The sequence below is a fragment of the Antechinus flavipes genome, chromosome X, assembly GCF_016432865.1.
Source record: "Antechinus flavipes isolate AdamAnt ecotype Samford, QLD, Australia chromosome X, AdamAnt_v2, whole genome shotgun sequence".
NCBI classification, from domain to species: domain Eukaryota; kingdom Metazoa; phylum Chordata; class Mammalia; order Dasyuromorphia; family Dasyuridae; genus Antechinus; species Antechinus flavipes.
Genome location: NC_067404.1, coordinates 33,268,844 through 33,296,744, shown reverse-complemented (window position 1 = coordinate 33,296,744; position 27,901 = coordinate 33,268,844). Strand labels below are relative to the sequence as shown.

Genomic DNA, 27,901 nt, shown 5'->3' with positions numbered 1-27,901 from the left:
ATGGCCCTCAGCTTCCATGGGCCAGCTATGGTCATAGGTCAGCTTCCTAAATATTCATATTGAGTACAGGACAGGCTTTATTTAACACAACAAACAATGTAAAACATACAGAATTTGTATCAGAGTCATGAACAGTCAAACAGCCCTTCTTCCCTCTCTGGTGGGCCTCTACTTTCCCCAAAGTCATATGAAAGTGCTCTAGGCTCCCAGAGCTACACAGAGGTGATCCCTCCCCTTTCCTGTCTCCTCTCCCAAAAGGAAAGTCTTTAGGGTTTTTCACAATGAGATTGGACCTACTTTAAAAATAGATTTTGCTTTCCTGAAATGCACAGTCCATATAGCTCACAGTACCAAGGGAGGAGAATGATCAGAATTGTTCCTCCCGACTGAATCTTCATGGTCCTGGTTTCTGCTTGGGCTTGGAGCTCTTCTACTTGGTCCAGGAACTTGGTGTTAGCTAGGAACTCTTTTGATGTGTCTGGGAGTGTTTCTCTGAATTCCTCTCCTCAACCAAAAAACTCCTTTGCTTTGCCACTGTTATTCTACCATCCTTGGCTGAAGTCCCTGGAGCGACTGGCTTAGCCCAAGATTCCTCATGACCACCATAATTATCGTCTCTGTTCACTGCCATCTCTGAAGCTGTAAGGTTCTTTCATTTTTAAGGACTTCCACTAATAATAATGACTTTATATAGTGTTTTAATATCTGCAAAGTGCTATGATCTCATCTGATCCTCATAACAACCCTTAGAGATAGGGGTTATTATTGTCCCCATTTTACAGATGAGGACACTGAGACAAAGAGAAGGTAAGCCACTTGGCAAGAATCATACAGCTACTAAGTATCTGAGGCCAGATTTGAAATCAGGTTTTTCTGAGTTCCGTGCATTGTACCACTTAGTTGCTTGATTCACAGGATTCCTGAGTCCAAGTCTGTGTGCAAACAACTGGCTTCAAATGAAACTTGAATCTAAAATTTGTTTCCCTAGACTATCAATATTTAGGGGGGGTGTCTCTATGTCTCCTATTTTGTGGTCTTCCTCAAAGCTGTAGCTAAGGTAAATGACAAATCATTCCTTCAATCATCCTCCATTACAATGTCAAAAGACCAATTAGTACCTGAGCAAAGGCATCCCCGCCTTCTCCAACAGATATCTTTAAAGGGTCTATCCATGTTAACCTGGTTAACAAGAAATTAACCCTGACAGGAAATTAATCTCATCAAAGGAAATTGAGGGCAGGCATACGAGAGTCCTTAGAACAAAGACTCTCAACACTGGGAAAAGACTTTGAAAATGTTAGAACTGAAAGAAAATGTTAGATTGTGGAAGGTACTCATTATAAAACCACCCACCCAGCAGCTGTGCTGAGGAGAATTGGGTTTCCCAACTCTCTCCTTTTGTAATTTAAAGAGAAAAAACGAAGCCCTTTCTTTAGGAAGGAGATTATGTCTGAAAAGATATTCTGAGTCCATGCTCCTTTAAATCAAATCCTGTTTTCATCCATGGATCTCAGTGGATGGATAGATGATCTCTGTTCTAGGATTTTGATGATGTTGATAATGATGCTTAGAGAACAGGTTTAGAACAATTAACACCTCCCCAATACCAAGCCCAATGCATACTTTTGCAACAGTAAAAAAGGACAAAGATTTAGAGAATATCCAAGTATGAATGATCCAATGTTAACAAAATACAGGGCCCATTGCCCTGAGACAATTCCAAAAAGATGAACACGTTCTTGTTCAAAAAGGAAAAAGAGGATTGATCAATTCCTTAGACTGCATGATAAACAGTTTTAAAACTTAAGAGGAAAACCAGATCAGAATAAAGAAATACTACTTAATAGAACAATACAAAAATCTGACAGCAGCAGCTACTCATTGATAGACTTAAAGTAAAAGGGGTTGATCTTCATGAAGACCTATGAAAATGGCTAAGATCCAGTAGTAGGGGCACTTCATGGGAGACATCTACCTGAATTTAACCCACAATATGTCAACCAAGAAGCTTCAAACAAATGACTTGGACATATGGATCTATTCACAGGAGTGGAAGGATTTGTGATAACAATACAAGGCTAGATCATTGCTATTAGAAATTATAGAAGGGTATTATTAAGGAACCCAGAATATTGACTGAAGCAAATTATTCAAGGAAACCTTAAAGATTCTACATTTTGCCAAAAACTGAGCACCTAAAAAAAAATCCTAGAAAGATAATCTAGTAGCCAGAATTTCAGCAAGGCAGAAGCTTGCTAAAGCTTCTTAAACTTACATACAGTAGATCATTAATTTTCTAAATATCTTAAGAATTCATCAAAGAAGCTCTACTGGTACCAGAGCATGCAGGCAAAAATGTAACCCATAATCACCCAGAGTAGGTGCTTAATGAATATTTGTTGACTGATTACTCCATGAAAATTTAAGCACAGCATTTTTAAAGAGATGCTGACATATTAAATACTTGTAATCTCTAATCTTGTCATTGTTTGTCCTTCATTTTCTGAGAGGACTTGCAAGTGAATTCGATTTAAGTGATGGAGAGCTTTAGAAAGTCAGAAGCTTCACTTTCTCCCTAAAAGCCCTCTAAGTCCAGAGGCAACATAAAGATCAGGATGACTAGAGATGGTTCCAATGCAGTGGGAAACCTTGGCCTTTTTAAATAGTATTTTTTTCCCAATTACAGGTAAAGATGGTTTTCAACATTCACTTTTACAAGATTTTGAGATACATATTTTTCCTTCCACTTCCTTTTCTCCAAAATGGCAAGCAATCTGATATAGGTTATACATCTTAAGCATATTTTCACATTAGTCATGTTGTGAAAGAAGAAAAAGAACAAAAGGGGAAAACACAAGAAAGAAAGAAAAAAAATGTGAAAATAGTATACTTCAATCTGCATTCGGTCTCTATGGAGGACTTTCGCTAGATATGAATAACATTTTCCATTATGAGTCTTTTGGAATTGTCTTTTATCGTTGCATTACTAAGCAGAGGTAAGACTATCAAAGCTGAACATACAATGTTGCTGTCAGTGTGTACAATGTTCTTTCACTTAGCACGAATTCATGTAAGTCTCTCCAGGATTTTCTGAAATCAGCCTGCCCCTCATATCTTAAAGCACAATAGTATTCCATTATATCATATATCACAACCTATTCAACCGTTCCCCAATTAACAGGTATCCCCTCAATTTCCAGTTCTTTGCCATAACAAAAAAGAGCTGCTATAAATATTTTTGTACATGTGGGTCCATTTCTCTTTTATGATCTCCTTGGGATACAGATTTAGTACTGGTATTGCTATATCAAAGGGTAATTGCTCTTCAGAATAGTTGAATCAGTTCACAATTCTACCAACAATGCATTAGTGTCCCAGTTTTCCCACATGGCCTCCAATATTTATACTTTTATTTTTCTGTCATATTAGCAAATCTGATAGGTGTGAATTGTTACCTCAGAGTTGTTTTAATTTGCTTTCTCTAACAAATGGTGATTTAGATCTTTTTTTTTTCAAATAACTATAGATAAATATGATTACTTTATCTGAAAACTGCACTTTGACAATTATCAATTGGGGAATGACTTGTACTTTTACAAATTTAAATTAGTTCTCTCTCTCTTTTTCTCTCTCTAAATATATATATGAAAATTTCCCCAACTTCTGCTTCCTTTCTAATCTTGGTTGCATTGGCTTTGTGCAAAAACTTTTAAATTTAATGTAATGAAAATTATCCATTTTGCATTTCATCAAGTTCTCTATCTCATTTGATCATACATTCTTCTTTTCTCCATATACCTGAGAGGCAAACTATTCCGTGTTCTCCTAACTTGCTTGTAGTATCACCCTTTTGTGACGTTACCATGGTATAAAATGTGAGATGTTGACCTATGCCTGCTTTTTTCCATACTATTTTCCAGTTCTCCCAACAGTTTTTGTCAAATAGTGAGGTCTTTTCCCAGAAGCTATAATCTTTGGGTTTATCAAACAGCAGATTACCATAGTCATTGACCAGTCTTGTGTACTTAACCTATTCCACTGATTCACCATTCTATTTCTTAGTACCAAATAGTTTCGATGACTTCTGTTTTATAATATAGTTTTAGATCTGGTATGGCTGGGCCATATGCCTTTGAATTTTTTCTCATTACTTATGTTGATATTCTTGATCTTTTGTTCTTCCAGATGAATTTTGGTATTATTTTTTCTAGCTCTATGAAATAATTTTTGGAAGTTTGATTGGTATGGCACTGAAAGAGATTAATTTAGGTAGAATTGTCTTTATTGTTTAGCTCGACCAACCCATGAGCAATTTATATTTTCTAATTAATTTGATCTAACTTTATTTATGTAAAAAGTGTTTTATAATTGTATTCATAGAATTCCTGGATTTGTCTTGGCAGGTAAATTCCCAAATATTTTCTATTAACTACAATTATTTTAAAAGGAATTTCTCTTTCTATCTCTTGTTGTTGAGCTTTGTTAGTAATATAGAGAAATACCAATGATTTGTGTGAATTTAAATTTTATATATAATTTTGCTAAAATTGTTAATTATTCCAAATAGTCTTTTAGTTGATTTTCTAGGATGCTCCAAATATACTGTTTATACTATCTGCAAAGAGTGATATTTTGTTTTCTCATTGTCTATTCTAATTCCTTTAATTTCTTTTTCTTCTCTTATTGCTAAAGATAAGGTTTCTAGTACAATATTGAAAAAATGTGTTGATTATGGACATTCTTGTTTCACCCTTGATCTTCCTGGGAAAGCTTCTAGCTTATCCCCATTACATATAATTCTTGCTTATAGTTTTAAATAGATACTGCTTATCATTTTAATGAGAACTCCATTTATTCCTATGTTCTCTAGTGTTTTTAATAGGAATGGGTACAGTATTTTATCAAAAGCTTTTTCTGCATTTATTGAGATAATCATATGATTTCTGTTAGTTTTGTTATTGATATAGTCAGTTATGTTGATAGTTTTCTTAATATTGAACCATCCCTGCATTCCTGATATAAATTTTACCTGGTAATAATGTATTACTCTGGTGAAAAATTGCTACAATCTCTTCGCTAATATTTAATTTAAAATTTTTGCATCAATAGTCATTAGGGAAATTGGTTTATAATTTTTCTTTGGTTTAGGTATCAACACCACATTCGTGTTATAGAAGAAATTTGGTAGGATTCCTTTTTGTCTATTTTTCCAAATAGTTTATATAGTATTGGAATTAATTGTTCTTTAAAGGTTTGGTAGATTTCACTTGTAAATTCTTCTAGCCTTAAAGATTTATTTTAGGGAACTCATTAATGGCTTGTTCAAGTTCTTTTTCTCAAATGGAGTTATTTAAATATTTTGTTTCCTCCTGTATTAATCTGGGCAATTTATATTTTTATAAATATTTATCCATTTCACTTAATGTGTCAGATTTATTGGAATGCAACTGGGCAAAATAGTTCCTAATTATTGTTTTCATTTCTTCTTCATTAATACTGAACTTACCCTTTTCATTTTTTGATACAGGTAATTTTGTTTTTTTTCTTTATTGTTTATAAATTAAATTAAACAAAATATAAATTAAACAATTCTCAGGTTCTAAAGAAAACACCCGTCTTGGTCTTTTTAAGCTAAGGTCTTCTGCAGGTCTCACTTTGACTAAGGCAATACCTATTCAGTGATTAAGGTTGTGGAAGAAATGAGATTTAAAAAATTGGTCTCAGGGCAGTTAGATTGTGCAGTGAATAGAGCACCAGCCCTGAAATCAGGAGGATCTAAATTCAAATCTGACCTCAGACACTTAACACTTCCTAGTTGTACGACCCTGGACAAATCACTTAACCACAGCTGCCTCAGCAAAAACAAACAAATAAATAAATAAATAAATGGTCTCTTCTACACAAGTCTAAAAAGATCAGTCTGCAAGGGAAAAATCTTCAGGGTTTCTCAATCTCCAATCTATATGGAATGGAAATATCTCAAAATATAGAGACCTAAGTGAAGAACTCAGGACTATGTGGGAACAAGATGAGGCATATCTCATTGTCATAGTTCTGTCTGCTGCTAGAATTATTACAAAGATACTTTCAATGAGCCCTATAGAAGATGAGCTTATGCCCCGACATTTTCATTCAATTAGGAAAAGCAATCATTTTATTCACACTCACAATTGCCCAGCAAGCATTAAATATCAAAATAGGATATCAACTTGTACCAGAGAGCATTTGATCAGAACTGCATCAAATATTTGCTGAGAAGAGCCACAATAACTAGTGACAGATCTAGAAGGTGTCCAAACAAAAACCTTTACCCCATTCATTACCCTAAGGCAGACATAGAAAGCTTACCTTACCCACAGCAGAAAGAAGGCATAGGATTGACTACTTTCCTGGGGATTTATTATAACCTCGTTAAAAATTTACAGACATACTTTAGGAACTAACAGACCTCACTTTCCAAAGCTATAATAAATAAAATTTGACAAGTATGTACCATTGGACAGGTGGAAGGTGGTTTTTCTCTGGGCAGAGTCTATGAAATTGCTAAGATCCAAGAATGGAAGGGAAAGTCTTTCTACAAATGACATCAACATGTTGATAAACAAACATCCAAAAAAATGATGGTCTGGATTTACTGACAGAAAAGAGAGGATTCATAATAGCAATTCCAAATCAGACAATTATCACTAGGAAAACAGAACATTTATTTTAGGGATCCTGGACTTATTGATTAAATTAGATTATGGATGAAATGATAGAAATGGTGAAACATATTCTGAGGGTACCAATACTTTACCCACTATTGAACACCTAGAAAGACAAAATTAAGTTGCCATGATTTTGTACCAGACATTCATTATCCTTTACAAACTAAGAAAAGACAAATCAATCTTCTGCCATAATCCTTTAAAGCCAATCATCTTCAGCTCATTGTGGTTCTCAGTCACCTATGAGTACTAGAATCCAACAATTTGGACATCAAAGAAATCCAGTTGGAAATTCAGCACTGCCCTTCAGTGAATGTCCCTAAAAGCTACAGAACTTTCTTATTTTTCTTCAAAAAAATAAGGCAAGCACCAGCCTCACAAAGTGATGCAGTACAAGAAAGACAAAGATTCCCTGACACCCACGAGAAAAGGTGATACTATAGGTTGAGAAGTGGCTATAATGGTAAAACAAAACTAATTTTCTTCAAAGGCTAGAATGTATGGAACCCAAGTGCCATTCTAAGAGGATGCTTGCCATTCAGAGATGTGTAAGCATTTCAAACTCGAAGGAGATAAGAAGAGAAAGGGCTCTGAATTTCATTTTCTTTTTAACAGGAAAAAAACATTCCATTCCATTGAATTTCTTGGTTTTGTGTTTTCTGTCTTGGAAACAAGCAATGTAGGAAAAGTTCTTGAGTATGTGGCTGAATATTGTCATTTTAATCATCTATTTAATGAGATTTATGTAGCCTGGAAAGAAAGTTCAGCTGGAAATTTCTGGGGGACTAGGGGACTTGGTTATTAGTATTATGGTTAAAATGATTACTGACAGCTGGGATTATCAAGCAAATTAGGAGTGGGGAATTTAGGGATACAAAGTAATGAGTATAGGGATACCTAACCCCTATTTTATAGGCTTTCAGCAAATCAAAAGTAAGAAATTTGCCACCTTTAGAGATTGGTCTGATTTCAAAATATTAATGAAGTAATTTCCCATATCAATTTAGGCTGTTAGGATTCTTTGTGAAGAACTAATTAATAATGATTGAATTACCTGATCATTTAAAAGAATGGTTTATTAATTGAAGACCCAAAGTATTAATGGAATAACTTCTCATATCTATTTGGGTTGAGTTAATCTTCTATGGAGAACTAATTAATAGTGATTGAAATATCTAATCATTAAAGGGAATTGAAAACTGATATTAATTTTTAATTTTTTTTCTTATTTTATTTGAAAAAACAGAATACAAAAAGAAAAATATAAAAGGAATACAAAACAATATAAAGCAAAATAAAAGGGAACATTGTCATGTGCCCAGCAAAACATCAGGGAGGATTCAAAATATATAAAAACAAATTACCAAGAAAGTATAAATGTTAGTAGAAGAAATTATATTCATGAATGTCTATTTTTTTCTTCACTTCCTTGTAAATTCTTTAGTTCTCTGTGGTGCACCTTATTTACTTTATTCTTTTCCCCCTTTCACTCCCCACCAATATCCCCAAGCAAGCTACAGTTTATATGTATGTATGTATATATATGTATATGTGTAGATTTATACACAAACACATCTTTCCTATGCTAGCTGACTCTTTCCTTGAATTCTGCTCCATAGCTTGTCTTGCTATTACTTAACTTCCTTCCCTCCCCCAAGGATCCCTCCCTTGTCTTCTTCCCTGACCCTTTGCTTCCCCATCCACCCATCCCTCCCTTATTATTTCTTTATAGGTCTTGGAGGATGCTACATCCTTCATAATATATATATGTAGTGTTGCCTATTGGACCCATTCCCGATGTGAATAGGTTTTCAGAACAATGAGCCCTCTTCCCCACCTCTAATCACTCTGTGTCTATTGTTCCTCTGCAATTCATTTGAATAACATAATTACTTTTCTTTCTTTTGAGCAATAGGATTATTGTTAATGTGAATCTTAAACATATAGTATACATTTCCCTTGTTAAAAAAAAAAAACATAAACAATTTGTCTATATTTAAACAGTTTGTCCATGTTGAATTCCTTAAAACTTTAAAATTGATCTTTGATATTGGCTCTTATATGTTATTTTTTTTTTTTTTGTTAAGTCCGGGTTTGGTTGAAAGCTTGAAAATCTGCAAGTTCATTAAATGTCCATTTTTTCTCATTCAGAATTATAGATAATTTTGCTGGATATGATATTTTTGGCTATAAACCTAGTTCTTTTGATTGTCAGTAGATATGATTCCAGAACCTGTGGTCTTTTATAGTAGCTGCTAAGTCTTATACAATTCTAATTATAGCTCTAGCATATTTGAATTTCTTTTTTCTCGTTTCTTACAAAATTTTCTCTTTAATCTAGGGGTTCTGAAATTTGGCAATAATATTCCTGGGTGTTTCCACAAAGGATGTCTTTGAGGTGGCGATTGGTGAATTTTTTCTATTTCTACTTTCCCCTCATGTTCTAACACTCCAGGACAATTTTCTTGTTTTATTTCCTGCATTATTGTATGGAGATTCTCTTTTTGGTCACAACTTTCTGGCAATCCAATTATTCTTATATTTTCTCTTTTTGATCTATTCTCCAGATCTGTCATTTTTCTTATATTTCACATTCTCCTCTATTTTCTCATTCTTTATAATCTGTTTTATTATTTCTTAGAAGCTTCACTGGCTTCCCCTTGCCCAATTCTAATTTTCAAAACATTATTTTCATTTTTGAGACTCTGTACCTTCTTTTGTAGTTGATTAACTTTTTTCATGATCTTGTTTTTCTTGGATGGTTTTTATATTTTTTAACTTTTTCTCAATGTCTCATTTGATTTTTAAATTCTTTTTTGAGTTCTTCTATAAATTCTCTTTGAGCAGGGAGCCATTTCATGTTACTCTTTGGAATAGAAGCTTTTTTTTTTTTTTTTTTTTTACTATAATGTCCTCTGAAGATGAACCCCCAGTCTTCTCTGTTCCCATAATATGCTTCAATGGTAGGATTCTTTCTTCTTTGTTGATCCATTTTTTTTTTAGTTAAAAGGTATTATTATAAGCATCTCTAATTGTAGAGTGGGAGATGGGGCCTCAAGCTTTCCTTCAGTTTTCACTTATGACCTGGAACCCCACACCAAGCACTCCCCAACTCCTGCAAATGCCCACAGCTAGCAGTGCCCCTCTGATGTTTCTGCACTCACCCGTCGCTGGTTCCTTTTTTGTCCAGGGCCCATCTTAGCAGCACAAGTGGGCCTGGTGTTCCCAATCAGCTGAGGTTCACTCTGTCTTCCGGGACTCAAACCCCAATTTGACAAACAGTCCCGGAGGTGAAAGTATCTGTGGTTCCCACTGAGGTTCAAGGCACACCCAGCTAGTTTGAGGTATCTCCACTTGAGGTTTCTGCAGAGCTAGCCCAGGGTTCTTCCCACTTCATAACAGTTAATCCCTAGCCCCAGGGTTTTCTTCAGATCTTCCGGGGTTGTACCTGAAGGACCCCTGTTCTTCCCCAAATCTTCTTGATTTTTCACCAGTCTATGTTTGCCCTGAGGTGCAAATTTATTCTATTTGTGGGGGAAATCTGGAGAGCTTGAAATTTACCAACCTACCCCACCATCTTCCCAAAATCCTCCCCCAACTGTATATTCTAAAGATAATAATAATTGTAACAAAGGTCTGTGAAACTCCTTCCTCACACCAACCCATCTGATATTACTTATGTTTAAATTATGTTTAGGAGAGGCTGGTCAACTTTTGGATGAATGGTCATTTTGACTTGGTTACATTGTTGTTGTTGGTTTTTTTCCCTTTGTATTACTTATATGCATATTGGATTTTAAGCCCTTTCAAGGACAGAGTGTTTGTCTGTATTGATTTTTGTATCTTGGCACAGTGCCCAGAAGTGTGCCTTTCACACCAGAAGTGCTTAATAAATGTTGAGTTCTCTAAAAAAAGGACAAATTTCTCAAATACAAATCCCAAAATATTCTTGAGAAATCAGAAAGTGGACAGAACTATTGCTCACATTTTTTTTTTATTTTTGAAAGCAGTAGGGGGTGGGGGACTGTATTTGAGCTCAAGAACTCCTGACTCCAAGGAGTGCTCCATCCATTGTATCACCAAACTATTTTGTCTATAAATTTTCAAAAATAGCATTGATCCATATTTTTTTCGAGATAACAAGCATTAATGTTCTCATCTTCTTCCTCTCCTCCATCCATACATTGAACAATGAAAAGTAAAAAGTAAAAAGAAATTTCTTAAAACAACTAAGAGTCCATTCAAATAACTTTCCCTTTCTCATTCTGCAATAGGAGTCCATCTTTGATCAGAGGTGGACAGTGTGTCATTTTCATTCCTATGGAACAATGTCTTGTCTTTTTATTGATCAGAACATCTTTCAAAGCTGTTTTTCTTTAGAAATCTTGTCATTGTATAAATTGTTCTCATAGATCTGATCACTTCACTCTGCATCAGATGGCAGAGATCCGACTCACCATTTCTTTTATTACATTCATGTATCATAATATGTTCAGCTATTCCCAACTGATGCACATTCCCTTAGTTTACCATTCTTGTCAGCACTACTATAAATATTTCTCGTACACATGTGTCCTTTGCTTCTTTCTTTGATCTCTTTGGGATGTAGGCCTAGTGTAAAGTACGGGCTAGCTCTCTGGAGGGCCCCAGGGTCAGCCAGTCAGGATAAATTAAAATCCTTGGTCTTTTGGGGGAGAAATGAAAGAGGCAGACAAGCAAAATCCTGGATTCTGGAGTCCAGAGTCACCAACTTCTCTCCTCCTTATCCTGCCACCAAGTGACCCTGACCTCTCTCCCCACCCCCCAATCCTTGCCTATGATTATCTTAACACCAAACATTCAGCAAGCACCAATGAAGAGCCATTTATCCAAATATATGCTAATAGTCATTGTCTCACATGAAGTAGGTAATTAGCCTTAAGTGCTCCTTTGTCTGATTCAAGCATACCTTTTTGGAGTTTCAGCCCTCTACAATCTAGTAGTAGTATTCCTGGATTAAAAAGTCTGTCCAGTTAAGTAAATCTTGGAACAGTTCCAAATTTCCAGGAGGAATGGACAATCCAGAAAACAAATGTTTTTAATAGATGTAGGCATACCAAATATTTTTCATTTCCAAACTACATGAAATGGAACCATTTCAAAATATAGAGACCAAGTGGAAGAAACTGAAAACATGTGGCAATGCCATCTTTGAGGTAAACGCTTTCAGTGTGGTCCTGGAGCTGTTCCAAACATGCTTTGAACAAGTCTACAGAAGATGGAGCTTACTCAATTATAAAAGACAATTGTGTTATCTTTCCAGGTGTTTCTAGATTTGCAAACAATAGTCTGAAGAATGTTAACTAAAAGGGCAGTGACTTTTTCTCAACTAGGTTTTAATTGAACTCCATAAAAAATGAAAGGAACGAGATAAAAATGATGATAATAATTGCACTAAGATCTGTAAAGCTCCTTGCTCACACCAACTAGCAACTAGAAATAGTATTATACTCATATTTTATAGATGAGCAAACTGAGGTCCACACAGCTGAAGTGACTTGTTCCAGGTAACACAACTAGTTAGTGTCAAAACCTATACTTGAACCCAGGACTCTCTTCACCACCCCAAGCTGCCCCTCTCCTTAATGAGCTTTGGGACTAGAGTCTCCTCCAATTTCTATTCCAATTTTCTACATCTGTGAGCTAAGCTTTGAGGGAAGGCCATCAGATAATGATCCCCTACCCAAAACACACACACACACACACACACGCACACGCACACACACACACACAAACAAACACAAACACACCCTCCTTCTTTTTTCTTTTTTTTTTTTTAACTTGGGAAGATATTTGAATATTTTAGGGGAGAGAAGAAAATGTCAGTCACTGATACATAAAAGCCACCATCAGACACCAAAGAATGGGACCATTTTGCTCAGAGGAAGAATACCAAATGTCAAAACTGGTTCCAAAGTAAAAATTGATCAAGGGTAATTAAAGCTTTGCTCTAAGGTTGATAAGTCCACAAAGGTGTGAAACTCAGCCAGGGCAGGAAATTTAAAAGGCCAGACCAACAAGTAATTTTTTGATGTGTATTTCTTTAAGGAAGAAGACAAACAGAAGGGCCTAATGGTACAGTTGGGGTTCAGTTGTGACCAGACTAAGGACCAGGATGTTGAGAGTAGAGATGGAGAGGAAGGTTTGACCCAGCCCAAAGAGATGAGGTCTTTAATTTGTTGACTACAGAGAGTCTTATCACCTAAAGATAATGGGAGACCAAGGATCCATAGATGTATCTGCAGAGAAATTGTAGAGAAGGGAGATGGGAAAGGGAAACAGCACCACCCACCTGCTGGAGCACTCTACCTTCCCATCCCCAATTCCAGGAACCTTGGCTTTCCTCAAAAAATTTTGCCCTCTCCATTTTCTCAAACTTTCTAGAGGCCTGGACTCCATAAACTAGGCAAGAGGAACAGAGGAGCATTTTAGGGATTGCATGTCCTGGAGGTAGCCAGGGCAGAGACTGGATCAGGAGAAGTAGAAACCATTTTCCTTGAGTTTTCTTATACAAGGCAGTGGAAGGAAGTAGCTCTTGAGCCCCTGGTGAAGGGCCATTTGGGTATTGTCCATCATTCGCTCTCAGAGGACCATGGCATCAGGGAGGTGATACCATGACATACAAATGAATTGGGTTTGAGAGAAGGAGGCCTGTGCAAGGTCACCTGCCTCACTTTCTCCTCCAGAGGCATCTGGATTCAGTAGCAAGACAAAGATCAGGATGACCAAAATGATAGGTTATATTTTCTTTTTTTAATTAATAAATTTATTTATTATAGCTTTTTATTTACAAAATATATGTATGGGTAATTTGTCAACATTGACCCTTGCAAAACCTTTTGTTCCAAATTTTCCCCTCCTTCCCCCACCCCCTCTTTTAGATGGCAGGCCATCCAATACATGTTAAATATGTTTAAATATATGTTAAATCCAATATGTATACATAGTTATACAGTGATCTTGCTGCACAAGAAAAATTGGATCTAGAAAGGAAAAAAAAAAAACCTGAGAAGGAAAACAAAAATGCAAGCAAACAATAATAGAAAGAGTGGAAATGCTATGTTGTGGTCCACACTCAGTTCGCATAGTCCTCACTCTGGATATAGATGGCTCTCTTCATTACTGAACAATTGGAACTGGTTTGAATCATCTCATTGTTGAAGAGGGCCACGTGATAGGTCATATTTTCCTGGGAATGCTTCTGCCATATGTCCACTTCCATCTCACTGCTTTTCCTCAGAGCTTTGCCCTCCAAAACCACCATCTTGGTGGGAGAACAGGAGGGAAGTAGTCCACACAACACCCCATTCAGGTATCAAAGGTGATCTACCCAGAACACATCGGACCATGTCACACACAATTCCCTCACCCCATTTAAAGATTTCCTATTACCAGGTTCAAACCTAACAATCCTATTTGATTTTTAAAGACCTTCCTATCCACCTTTCTAATTTTCTTACACCTTTCTCCCCCACACACATCCTTTCCCATCCAACAACATTGGCCCCCTTGCTGCCCCTCATACACAACATTTTATCTCCCAACTCAGTGTATTCACAGGCTGTTCCTCCATGCTAGGGATCTCTCTCTCCTCATCTCCACTTCCAAGCTTCTCTAGTTTCCTTCAAGTTTCATGGAAAGTTCCATCTTTTGCAAAATCCCCAATATCCCCCTTATATTAGGTTTGGTTTATATTTAGTTTGGGTTTTTTGCCTTTATATCACTAGCTCTTAGCACAGTGCCTGACACATAGCAGCCAACTAATAAATACTAGTTGACTAATTGTCTGACTATGCATATGACTCATCTATGTTCTGTGTGTCCACATGACTCTCTCCAGATATTACTTGAAAAGAAACATGAACAGTTACCTCCAGCCTCCTCCACTTTTCTTTCTCCAAGGGAGATTTTGGTTCCTGTCTTGAAGGGAACAAGAGATTGGGGCTATGAGAGTGGTCACTCAGGGGCAGCTAGGTGGTGCTGCAGTGGATAGAACACTGGTCCTGGAGTTGGAAGGACCTGAAATCAAATTCAGCCTCAGACACTTAACACTAACTAACTGTGTGGCCCTGGGCAAGTAACATAAACCCCAATTGTCTCCCCCTCACTAAAAAACAAGAAGAAAATGAAAGTGGTTTCTCTGCTCTCCTCAGAGAAAGGGTACTGTAGTAGATCTATATAACCACCCCCAAATATTGATTATCTGGAGGAATGATTTTTACATTCAAGCTGCACTCCTGATCATCATCCCTTTTTTTTTAAAAAATAACTTTTTATTGATAGAACGCATGCCAGGGTAATTTTTTTCAGCATTATCCCTCCTTACATTCACTTCTGTTCCGATTTTTCCCCTCCCTCCCTCCACCCCTTCCCCCAGATGGCAAGCAGTCCTTTACATGTTGAATGGGTTACAGTATATCCTAGATATTAATATATGTGTGCAGAACTGAACAGTTTTCTTGTTGCACAGGGAGAATTGAATTCAGAAGGTAGAAATAACCCGGGAAGAAAAACAAAAATGCAAGCAGTTTATGTTCATTTCCCAGTGTTCTTTCTTTGGGTGTAGCTGCTTCTGTCCATCTTTGATCTGAATTAACTCTCTTTATCGAAGAGATCCACTTCCATCAGAATATATCCTCAAACAGTATCATTGTTGAGGTATATAATGATCTCCTGGTTCTGCTCGTTTCACTTAGCATCAGTTCATGTAAGTCTTGCCAGTCCTCTCTGCATTCATCCTGCTGGTCATTCCTTACAGAACAATAATATTCCATAACATTCATATACCACAATTTACTCAACCATTCTCCAATTGATGGGCATCCTTTCATTTTCCAGCTTCTAGCCACTACAAACAGGGCTGCCACAAACATTTTGGCACATACAGGTCCCTTTCCTTTCTTTAGTATCTCTTTGGGGTATAAGCCCAGTAGAAACACTGCTGGATCAAAGGGTATGCACAGTTTGATAACTTTTTGAGCATAGTTCCAAATTGCTCTCCAGAATGGCTGGATGTGTTCACAATTCCACCAACAATGTATCAGTGTCCCTGTTTTCCCACATCCCCTCCAACATTCCCCATTATCTTTCCCTGTCATTCTAGCCAATGTGTAGTGGTATCTCAGAGTTGTCTTAATTTGCATTTCTCTGATTAATAATGATTTGGAGCATATTTTCATATGTCTATAAATAGTTTCAATTTCTTCGTCTGAGAATTGTCTGTTCATATCCTTTGACCATTTATCAATTGGAGAATGGTTTGATTTCTTATAGATTAGAGTCAATTCTCTATATATTTTGGAAATGAGGCCTTTATCAGAACCTTTGATTGTAAAAATGTTTTCCCAGTTTATTGTTTCCCTTCTAATCTTGTCTGCATTTGTTTTGTTTGTACAAAAACTTTTCAATTTGATATAATCAAAATTTTCTTTGTTGTGGTCAATAGTGATCTCTAGTTCTTCTTTGGTCATAAATTCCTCCCTCTTCCACAGGTCTGCGAGGTAAACTATCCTATGCTCTTCCAATTTATTTATAATCTCATTCTTTGTGCCTAGGTCATGAACCCATTTTGACCTTATCTTGGTGTACGGTGTTAAGTATGGGTCAATGTCTAGTTTCTGCCATACTGATTTCCAATATTCCCAGCAATTTTTGTCAAATAATGCATTCTTATCCCAGAAACTGGTGTCTTTGGGTTTGTCAAACACTATATTATTAAAGTTATTGGCTGTTTTGTCCTTTGAACCTAATCTATTCCATTGATCAACTAGTCTATTTCTTAGCCAATACCAGATGGTTTTAGTAACTGCTGCTTTATAATATAATTTTAGATCTGGTGCAGCTAGGCCACCTTCATTTGATTTTTTTTTTCATTAATTCCCTTGAAATTCTTGACCTTTTGTTTTTCCATATGAACTTTGTTGTTATTTTTTCTAATTCATCAAAGTAGTTTTTTGGGAGTCTGATTGGTATAGCGCTAAATAAGTAGATTAATTTAGGTAGTATTGTCATCTTTATTATATTTGCTCGCCCAATCCAAGAGCATTTAATATTTTTCCAGTTGGTTAGATCAGACTTAATTTGTGTGGAAAGTGTTTTGTAGTTTTGCTCATAAAGTTTCTGATTTTCCCTTGGCAGATAGATTCCTAAATATTTTATACAATCAGTAGTTACTTTAAATGGAATTTCTTTTTGTAACTCTAACTGTTGGGGTTTGTTAGTGATATATAAGAATGCTGATGACTTAAGTGGGTTTATTTTATATCCTGCAACTTTGCTAAAGGTGTAGATTGTTTCTAATAACTTTTTGGTAGAATCTCTGGGGTTCTCTAAGTATACCATCATATCATCAGCAAAGAGTGATAATTTGGTTTCCTCATTGCCTATTCTTATTCCTTTAATCTCTTTCTCAACTCTTATTGCCAAAGCTAGCATTTCTAATACAATATTAAATAGTAACGGTGATAGTGGGCAACCTTGTTTCACTCCTGATCTTACTGGGAATGGTTGCAGTTTGTCCCCGTTACATATGATACTTACTGCTGGTTTTAAATAGATGCTACTGATTATTTTAAGGAAAAGTCCATTTATTCCTATACTCTCAAGAGTTTTTAATAGGAATGGATGTTGGATTTTATCAAATGCTTTTTCTGCATCTATTGAGATGACCATATGGTTTTTGTTAATTTGATTATTGATATGGCCAATTATATTGATAGTTTTCCTAATATTGAACCAGCCCTGCGTTCCTGGTATAAATCTTACTTGATTATGATGTATTATCCTGGGGATGATTTTCTGTAGTCTTTTTGCTAATATCTTATTTAAGATTTTAGCATCAATATTCATTAGGGAGATTGGTCTATAATTTTCTTTCTCTGTTTTCAACCTACCTGGTTTAGGTATCAGTACCATGTCTGTGTCATAAAAGGAGTTTGGTAGGACTCCTTCATTCCCTATTTTTTCAAATAGTTTATAAAGCATTGGGGCTAATTGTTCTTTGAATGTTTGGTAGAATTCACATGTAAATCCATCTGGTCCTGGGGATTTTTTTTTTAGGGAGTTGGTTAATAGCTTGTTCTATTTCTTTTTCTGAAATGGGACTATTTAAGCAATTTACTTCCTCCTCTGATAATCTGGGAAGCCTATGTTTTTGGAGGTAGTCATCCATTTCACTTAGGTTATCAAATTTATTGGCATAAAGTTGGGCAAAGTAACCCCTTATTATTTCTTTAATTTCCTCTTCATCAGTGGTAAGTTCTCCTTTTTCATTTTTAAGACTGCCAATTTGATTTCCCTCTTTCCTTTTTCTAATCAGATTTACCAAAGGTTTATCAATTTTATTGGTTTTTTCATAAAACCAACTCTTAGTTTTATTTATTAGTTCAATGGTTTTTTTTTTTACTTTCTATGTTATTAATTTCTCCTTTTAATTTTAGAATTTCAAGTTTAGTAATTGATTGGGGGTTTTTAATTTGGTCTTTTTCTAACTTTTTAAGTTCCAGGCCCAATTCATTGATCTTCTCTTTTTCTATTTTATTCAAGTAAGCCTCTAAGGATATAAAATTTCCCCTTATTACTGCTTTGGCTGCATCCCATAAATTTTGATCTGATGTCTCATTGTTGTCATTATCTTGAGTGAAATTATTAATTGTGTCTATAATTTGCTGTTTCACCCAATCATTCTTTAAGATGAGATTATTTAGTTTCCAATTACTTTTTGGTCTATTTACACCTAACTTTTTGTTGAATGTGCTTTTATTGCATTGTAATCTGAAAAGAAAGCATTTACTATTTCTGCCTTCCTGCATTTAATTTTGAGGTCTTTATGTCCTAATATATGGTCAATTTTTGTGTAGGTTCCATGAACTGCTGAGAAGAAAGTATACTCCTTTCTGTCACCATTCAGTTTTCTCCGGAGATCTATCATACTTAATTTTTCTAATATTCTATTGACCTCTTTAATTTTTTTCTTATTTGTTTTGTGATTTGATTTATCTAAATCTGAGAGTGTAAGATTGAGATCTCCCACTATTATAGTTTTGCTGTCTATCTCTTCTCGCAACTCTCTTAGCTTCTCTTTAAGGAAGTTAGATGCTATACCACTTGGTGCATATATGTTTAATACTGATATTGCTTCATTGTCTATAGTACCCTTAAGCAAGATATAGTTTCCTTCCTTATGTCTTTTAATTAGATCAATCTTTGCTTTTGCTTGATCTGAGATAAGGATGGCTACCCCTGCTTTTTTGACTTCACCTGAAGCATAATAGATTCTGCTCCAGCCTTTTACCTTTAGTCTGTATGTATCTCCCTGTTTTAAATGTGTTTCCTGTAAACAACAGATTGTAGGCTTCTGACTTTTGATCCAGTCTACTATCTGCCTCCTCTTTATGGGAGAGTTCATCCCATTCACATTTGCGGTTAAAATAACCAATTCTGCATTTCCTGCCATCCTAATATCCCCAGATTATACATTTCTTTTTCTTGCCCTCCTTCCCTTCTTCCCTATTGGTCCCACTAATGTTGCGCAGCTCTCCCCCTCTCCCTCTTTAGTATCCTTCCCTCCTCCCTTTGAATCCCTTCCCCTTTCTTGTACCCTTCCCTTATTACTCCTTTTCCTTCTCCCTTTTCCTCTCCTACTTTTTAATGAAGTGAGAGAAGAATCTGTGTAAAACAAATATGTCAATTGTTTCCTCTTTGAGCCAACTCTGATGAGAGTAGGATTCACACAATGTTCCTCCCCCTCTCTAAGTTCCCTCATATATGATAGGTTTCCTTTGCCTCATTGTTGCATGTAGTTTCCCTCTTTTTATCTCCTTTCTTCCCTTTTTCTGACGCTATCCCCTTTCCATTTCTACTTCCCTTTTTTATGTTATATCGGTAAGATCAAATTATACATATGGTTTTTATGTATATTCACAACAGAAATATGGTTCTCAAGAGTTCCTTTTACCTTTTTCTACTTCTCTTGATTCCTGTTGTTGAAGATCAAATTTTTTGTTTAAGTCTGGTTTTTTCCTTTATCATCCCTTTTACAGTGAGGAGTTGTTGGTTGTTCAGTACTTTCAGTGGCGTCTGACTCTCCGTGACCCAATTTGGGGTCTCCTTGGCAGAGACACTGGAATAGTTTACTATTTCCTCCTCCAGCTCATTTTATAGATGAGAAAACTGAGGCAGTCAGGGTGAAGTGACTTGCCCAGGGTCACACAACTAGGAAGTGTCTGAGGCCAGATTTGAACTCAGGAAAGTGAGTCTTCCTGGTTCCAGGTCTAGCATTAACCATTGTGCTACCTAACAGTCCATGAAGTATAATCAGTAATACACTGCTTGAATGTCTTATGTTTCAGAATCTGAGTTCTTAAAATCTTGTTCTGTTTCTGTGGCAGAAAAATAAAAAGCTGTCCCATATCTCATCCCATTATTGTATGTTGCTGAGTGCCTTCAAAGGAGTGGACCATGATACTTACCTCTGGGGAAACCTCAACACAAGCACATTGGTGTGCTGGTGAAAATGTAATAATCATTGGCGGGGTTGGTAAGTATGTGTTATACTTGTTTAAGTGTAATCTACATGCAATCAACAAAATAACAAAGCAAGCTTTCCTTGTAGTGTTTGCTGATTTATACATGCTGACAATGGAAATTTAACAATCAGCTCTCCATAGCCAGATTAAGCTAGCTGTAACACACCTCTACCTGGGAGCCATATTTAAACCTTGATTTAGAGATTTTCCTGGGGAAATCCAGGTGATAATATGAATCAAGAGAGAAACTTAATTCTCTGAGTCAGACTGCAAAAATAAACCTGGTCCGTGTGGGTCCAGGACTTTGTTAGGCCCAAGAAGTTGACCACCTGATCCTCATATTTCCTTCCAGGCCATGATGCTTTGGAGGTTGGGGGGGAGGGAGGAGGCATTGGTTTTCAACCCTTAAAGCTCTTCTTTAAACCCTTTCCCAAAAACATCCACACGTATTGTAAATATGGAAACTCTATCCTGCCTCTAGTCATCAGGTTTCTTGGATGCCAAATAGCAAATGCAAATGCAACTCAAAATTAAATTCAGTGGAATGCAAATTCTTGAAGGGCAAGGACCATTTTGTCTTTGTCTTGTACTCTCAGCACTCCTTGAAGTATCTGGTAAATAGCAGGAGCTGAATAATTACTTGTTGAATGAAATTATTCTTGATAACTAAGTGGTAAAGTGAGTTTAAATAGGGAGCTCCCAAGTGGCTCTCAGTTCTCTTGCTCAGGGGTATTTGGTGCTCCACCTCTAAGCCAGGACATCTTTCTCGTCCATTGCCTTGGACCATGCTCAAGGTACTTGGCCCAAATAATCTGCCATCCCACTGAGAGAGAACATCCAAATAGGAAGGTGTTGGTATCACATTTACTTCTGCAGGGCTTTCCTTGGGTATCAGAGCTAGGCAGAAGAATGAGACAGCCTTCAGAAGCCCAAGAAAACTGCAATGGTACTTGCTCAAAGTCATGGGAAATCTCTTCCTGTGCACTTAAGGGTGTGCTAGAGCCAGCCCCAGCGAACTGAGGAGGAGGTGATTATTCAATTTTCGATGTGAGGATTTCTCTCTTAGAAATAAGCAAATATTACAAATTTGATATATTGATGTATTGTTCTGTTCATTGTCTAAACTTTAGAAAATGAAGGAGAGAATGATGCAGATTAAACTGAAAAATTGTTGTGCTTCCATGTTCCCTCTGCCCGGAACCTGGTTGTTAAACATTTACCAACACACTCTAGAATCGTTTTGGAAAGGGAAGAAGGAAACAAGCATCTAGTAAGTGGCTATGTGACAAGCACTGTGTTAAGTGTTTTATGAGTCAGCTCAGGAAATGAAGTCATCATTAGACTAGAGGCCTGGTATCTGGAGGCTAAACAACAACAACAATTGGCATTTATGTAGCATTTTAAAGTTTGTCAAGTACTTTACTTCCCACGGTCTTCTCTGAACTTCACAACACTCCTTTATGTATATTTATTCACAAAGCAATGATTCTGGTCAAGTCATCGAACCTACCTTATGGTGTTGGCTTTGTCCCTTTTCCTGGTGCCAACACACCAAGTGGCTAGTCCCATGGCACTGCCCACCCCAGGTTTGGAGCTTGGAGCAGCCAAAAAGACAAAACTCCCTTCTTGGCCCTAGGGGCTTCTGGAATACTCTGTCTACACAGAGAGTTTTTTGAGGAAACATTAGTCTAGTTCATTTGTCAAGAAACTTGTGTTCCTCTTCTGCTACTGACTGTGAGACAGTTCATTTAATCTATCTGATTCTCATTTGTCTATGAGATTAAGATCATTCCTTACTACTTTAAAGAGGCCAGACCCGGTGATCCCTTGCAGTCTCTTTCTACCCTTGTTATATTTCAGTCCTGTTGACTCTCTGCAACTACTACAGTTGGTGGCCATTTTCTCCTCCAGCTCATTTTGCAGATAAGGAAACTGAGGCAAGAAAGGTTGAGTGACTTTTCCAGGATCACACAGATAGTACGTTTCTGAGGCAAGATTTGAACTCAAGTCTTCCTGACTCCAGGTCCAATATTCTATCCATTGTACCACTTAACTGCTTCGTACTCTACCCTCTACTGTAGGATCATCTAATCTCATTCCTTTTGAAAATGAATATAGTAGAATAGATAAGATAGAGTAATAAGCAGATGGATATATGGATAGATGGATGATGGATGAATAGATAGATGGATGATGGATGAATAGATAGATGGATAGATGGATGGATAGATGGATAAATAAATGGGAGGAAGGAAGGAAGGAAGGAAGGACAGATGGGTGTCTGGAAATAGAAGACCTGAGTTTAAATGCTGTCTTTGCAGTCAGACGTGTCTGACTGTGGATAATCAATCAACAAACATTTATTAAAAGCCTACAATTCACAGGACATTTTATTAGGCCTTGGGGATAATAGTGCCTTCTATCCAAGAGCTTACATACTAGATGCTTTTTAATTGACTGGCTGATTCTATTCAGAGAAATACCATGTACATATATCTGCATAAAAATGAATCCAAATAAGTAGGAGGAGACCCTAGTCCCTGGGGCAATCAGAAAAGGCCTCAGGTAGGAGGAGCCAAGCTTTCAAAATATGAAAGAAAATCCCAAAGGCAGAGAGATGGAAGGCAGGGTGTTTCAGCCATGGGAGCCAGTTTTTCCAAAGGGAAAGAAGCAGGGGGTGGGATGCTGTGTGCAAGTAACAGCAAGAAGAGGGTGTGAAGGGGAGCACTGTGTAAAAGCTGGTAAAGTAGGAGGGCAGACTGCTACAAAGGGCTTCGATGTCAAACAGAGGGCTTAGTCTTTGATCCCAGAGGTGAGAGAGAGGGCCGCTGCAGCTTGGAGAGTAGGCAAGTGACGTGCTCTAAGTGGCCCTTTAGAAAAATCTCTTTGATGACTAAAAAGGGAATGAGCTGCAGTAGGAAGATGCTGGGGTCAGGGCAAATCAGCTCTAGGCTATTGCAGTAGTCAAAGAGAAAAGTGATGAGGACATGAACTAGGGTGTTGGCCATGTGAATGGACAGGGGATTAATGAGAGAGGTGCAGATGATGTAGAAAGGACAAGATAAGGAAACTAATTAGATGTGGGGGCATCGGGCAAAAGCTGAGGATGATTCCAAGATGGGGAACCTGGGAGACTGGAAGCATGGTAGGACCTTCAGAAAGCAAAGGAGGAGATAATTAATTAAGCCTTGGACATGCTGAGTTGGCCATGCCTGTGGGACATCCAATAAAATGTGTCTGATGGGCTTGTATGTAGTTCAGGAAAGAGAGCAGGGCTGGATTTATAGATCTGGGAATTATCTTCAGAGAAATGACCATTGAATCCACAAGAGTTGAGAAGTTCACCCAAAGAAGGAGTATAGAAAGAGCAGAAAAGAGGGCCTAGGACAGAGCCTCTGGGTACACCTACAAGTTGGGAGGCAGGGCATGGATGACGGGATGCCTGAAGACTGAAAGGGAGCAGTCACTTACAAGATGGAACAATGTTGTGAAAACCAGAGAGGAGAGTATCCAGGAGAAAAAGCCAATTAACAGCATCAAATAATGCTGAGAGACCTCCTGGTCTGGCTTCTGGCGGGTAAAGAACTACCATTTTCTCCCTCTCTCTTCCATTGGAACTACCCCATCACTATAGAATAGCCACCTCTTCCCAGTCTTGACAGCAAGACATTTCTTCCTTCTGAGTTGTTATTTCTTCCTCTGGAAAATGAGGAGATTGGGCCTAAAAGTCCTTCCTACCCTAGATCTAAAGGCTCTGTGGGACCTGGGTAAGGTCCACTTCTCCCTAGGTCTCAGTTTCCCCCTTTGTAAAATGATGGAGGTGGATTAGATATAAACAAACCCTTAATCAATTTGAAAGGAATAAAGTGATTGAACAATTAAAGACAGATGACACCCTATAGGAAATAGCTTGTGATATCTCTGGGCTTCTTTATGATACAGTAGCAAGCCAGGTCAGAACTGTGTGGTCCAGCAGCAGGCCAAGGCTCTCCTCCCTCCCTCTCTCTTCTCTCCAGTTCATGGGCTCCAGCCAAGCCCTTCTTTCCTCTCTCTCTCTTCTTCTCTGTCTCCCTCCTTTTCTTTCTCCCTCTCCCTCCTTCTCTCTCTCCTTCTCTCTCTCTCCCTCTTTCTCCCTCTCTCCCCCTCTCTCCCTTCCTTCCCCCTTTCCCTTCCTCCCCCCCCTTTTCTCTCCTTTTCCTCTCCTCCTCCCACTGCTCCAGCAGACCACTTGGGTTTGGGCGACCCGTTGGAGCCATCTATCACCAGCAACCAAATACAGAAGCGAAGTCCACCAGAGCCAGTAGCAGTGGCCACTGATTTAGTAGTGGTTAACACCAGAGGAAGCACCTGCAGAAGGATGTGGTTGTTGTTGTTTAGTCATTTTTCAGTCATGTCCAACTTTTCATGACTCCATTAGGAATTTCTTGGCAAAGATTCTGGAGTGGTTTGCCATTTCCTTCTCTAGTTCATTTTACAGATGAAGAAACTGAGGCAGACAGATGTAAAGTGACTTGGAACTAGGGTCACAGAGCTGATTAGTGTCCAAAACCAAATTTAAACTCAGGAACACAAGTCTCCCTGACCCCAAGACTGGTACTCTATCCACTGTGCTACTTAGCTGCCCGGAAAGATATGGAGAAAGAGTCAGTTAAGGACACTTTCTAATGGAGAGAGGGATTGGCTGGGGACTCTTGGAACTCAACAATGAGTTATGTGTAAAGGGAATCTTGGGGGAAAAAAAGACTTCCAGTTTCCAGAAACTACCCCTTTGCCATGTGTCTTGTTTATATTTAGAGCCCACTACCTTGTCCTTAACTTTGAGCCCAGCCTCCCCAGGAAACTTGTATGTACGGAGTAAAAGGGCACCCTTGGTATGGGGCATATTTTGTGCCAGCTGTTCATACTCTACCATCTTAGGAAATAGTTTTGCTATAAGATAATTGTTTCCTACTATTAAAAGAGAGGATACTTGTAGCAGATTGTGAGCAACAGTACTTGAAAATCTGACCCTTGGGGGTCAACCAATAGAACTCTGAGAGAGTTGTAGCAGCAACTCACTTCTGTGGATTTGAATCGCTGAGTGTAGGTACAAGTTTGGGAACTGAAGTCAGAAGGTGGTATAATCTAATATTCTAAGATCCCTCCCAGCTCTGAAATTCTCTGTGCTAAAGACTCTCCTATTGTGAATTACTCTCCCTCTCCTCAACCATCAGATCTGACAATGTGCATTTTTAGCTTCCATCTCTGAAATTCTATATTCTAAGGTCCTTTAGAATCTAAAGTCTGAGGAGCTGTTCGGTTTTAACACTGCATATTCTAAGAGCCTTCCCTCTAATATTCTAAGCTCTGACATTTGTTGCTTTCACATACCCATTAACTCTGACTTGTGTGTTCTAAGGTCCTTTCCAGATCTAATGTCCTCTGTTCTAAATCCTAAGGTCTATAATTGTATATTATTTGCATTTTAATGAGAGGGATTTTCACTTCTCCTGGGTTAGCAAAGCCCCAGAGCAAAATGATGGTGCATGTACTCAGAAGGCTAGCCCGGGACCTTTATTGGATTAGAGGGAACACGTTTGGCTGGAGTACCTAGAGCTTAGCCCATGGCCTGGCCTCTTGGAGATAAGGACAGGCAACTAGAGGGGGTAATTCCCTCCTGTATGCCTACAATAAGATGCTCTTTCTTTTCCTGCCACATTCTAACCCTACCACCCCAACTCTTGGAACCTCCAGGCCAGCTTCCTTCCTAGCATTGCTAGCAAGTCATTTCCCATCAAAGCCATTATTTCCTCTTCTGTAAAGTGAAAAGATTGAAAAAGAGGATTTCTTGGCAGTTCTGTTTGTAGTGGCCAGAAACTGGAAAATGAATGGATGCCCATCAATTGGAGATTGGTTGGGTAAATTGTGGTATATGAATGTTATGGAATATTATTGTTCTGTAAGGAATGACCAGCAGGATGAATACAGAGAGGACTGGCGAGACTTACATGAACTGATGCTGAGTGAAATGAGCAGAACCAGGAGATCATTATACACTTCAACAACTATACTGTTTGAGGATGTATCCTGATGGAAGTGGATCTCTTCGATAAAGAGAAGATCTAACTCAGTTTCAATTGATCAAGGATGGACAGAAGCAGCTACACCCAAAGAAAGAACACTGGGAAATGAATATAAACTGCTTGCATTTTTGTTTTTCTTCCCGGGTTATTTCTACCTTCTGAATCCAATTCTTGTGCAACAAGAGAACTTTATGGATCTGCACACATATATTGTATCTAGGATATACTATAACCTATTTAACATGTATGAGACTGCTTGCCATCTTGGGGAGGGGGTGGAGGGAGGGAAGGGAAAAATCGGAACAGAAGTGAGTGCAAGGGATAATGTAAAAAATTACCCAGGCATGAGTTCTGCCAATAAAAGAGTTATCAGATTTAAAAAAAGGATTTCTAAGGACCTCTCTAGCTCTGGAAGATTATGTTCTAAGGCCCTTTTTAGCTCTGACATTTAATGTTCTAAGGTCTCTTCTGATTATAGTCTATATCAGGGGTCCTCAAACTTTTTAAATAGGGGGCCAATTCACTGTCCCTCAGACTGTTGGAAGGCCGGACTATAGTAAAGACAAAAAGTTTGTTTTGTGGGCCTTTAAGTAAAGAAACTTCATAGCCCTGGGTGAGGGGATAAACGTCCTCAGCTGCCAAATCTGGCCCGCGGGCTATAGTTTGAGGACCCCTGGACTATTCTAAGGTCCCTACCATTTCTGATATTCTATATACTAAGGTTCCTTCTAGCTTTAACATTCAGGTCCCTTCTAATTCTTCTATCAGATGCTTTCAGGTCCTTTTCAGCACACACATTCAATGTTCTAAATTCCATCTAAGCACTGACTTTATATACTCTAGAGTCACTGACAGAGCTGACATTTGGTGTTCTAAGCTCCCTCTTCAGCTCTCACATTCTCCGTTCTAAGGTCACATCTGACTCTCACATTCACTAAGGACTCTCCCATCTCTGATAATCCATGTTCTAAGATTTGTTTCAATTTTGACAGTCTATGTTTCTAAAATCTCTTGTCAACCCTAAGTTCTAGGATCTAGGACTGTTTACTATTTGTATTTAAATGAAAGCACTGTCCTTCTCTTAGGATAGGGCTCCAGAACCAGACAATGGAACATGAACTGAGAGGCCTGTGCAGGGCCCTTATTTTGAGGTCACGAAGAATCCCTTTAACCTGAGTATCTAGATACTTGGCCCTCTGGCTGGCTCTTCGGGAGCCTATAGTACTAGGGGAGGATTTAAAATCTAGGGATCTCATCCTCTCCTTTACAATCCATTCCAACCCATTCCATCCTTTCGGCCCAAGCTAGGATATTTCCTCTTGCTCTCTGCTATATTCTGATCCTCCATCCCCTCCTGTGGGCTCCATTTTCTCCTCTCTTGGAATCCCCAGCCCAGTTCCCTGCCCAGTCTTGGTGGTGGCCAGCTTCCGATAGCCTGAAGCCCCAGCAGGACGTGTTTTCCATTTGCCAGCGGAATGTGGAGCCTCGGAGTCCAGTCGCTCTGTTCTCATAGAAGAGAAGAATGTCTATCTTGCTCCAAAGGCTTCAGCCAGATGTACCCCAAACC

The 27,901-nt window shown here is 37.9% G+C and overlaps 1 pseudogene; it reads left to right on the top strand.

Moving 5' to 3' along the window:
* On the top strand, window positions 1-27,847 carry LOC127543119 (60S ribosomal protein L36a-like; annotated as a pseudogene).
* The last annotated feature ends 54 nt before the right edge of the window (window positions 27,848-27,901 follow it).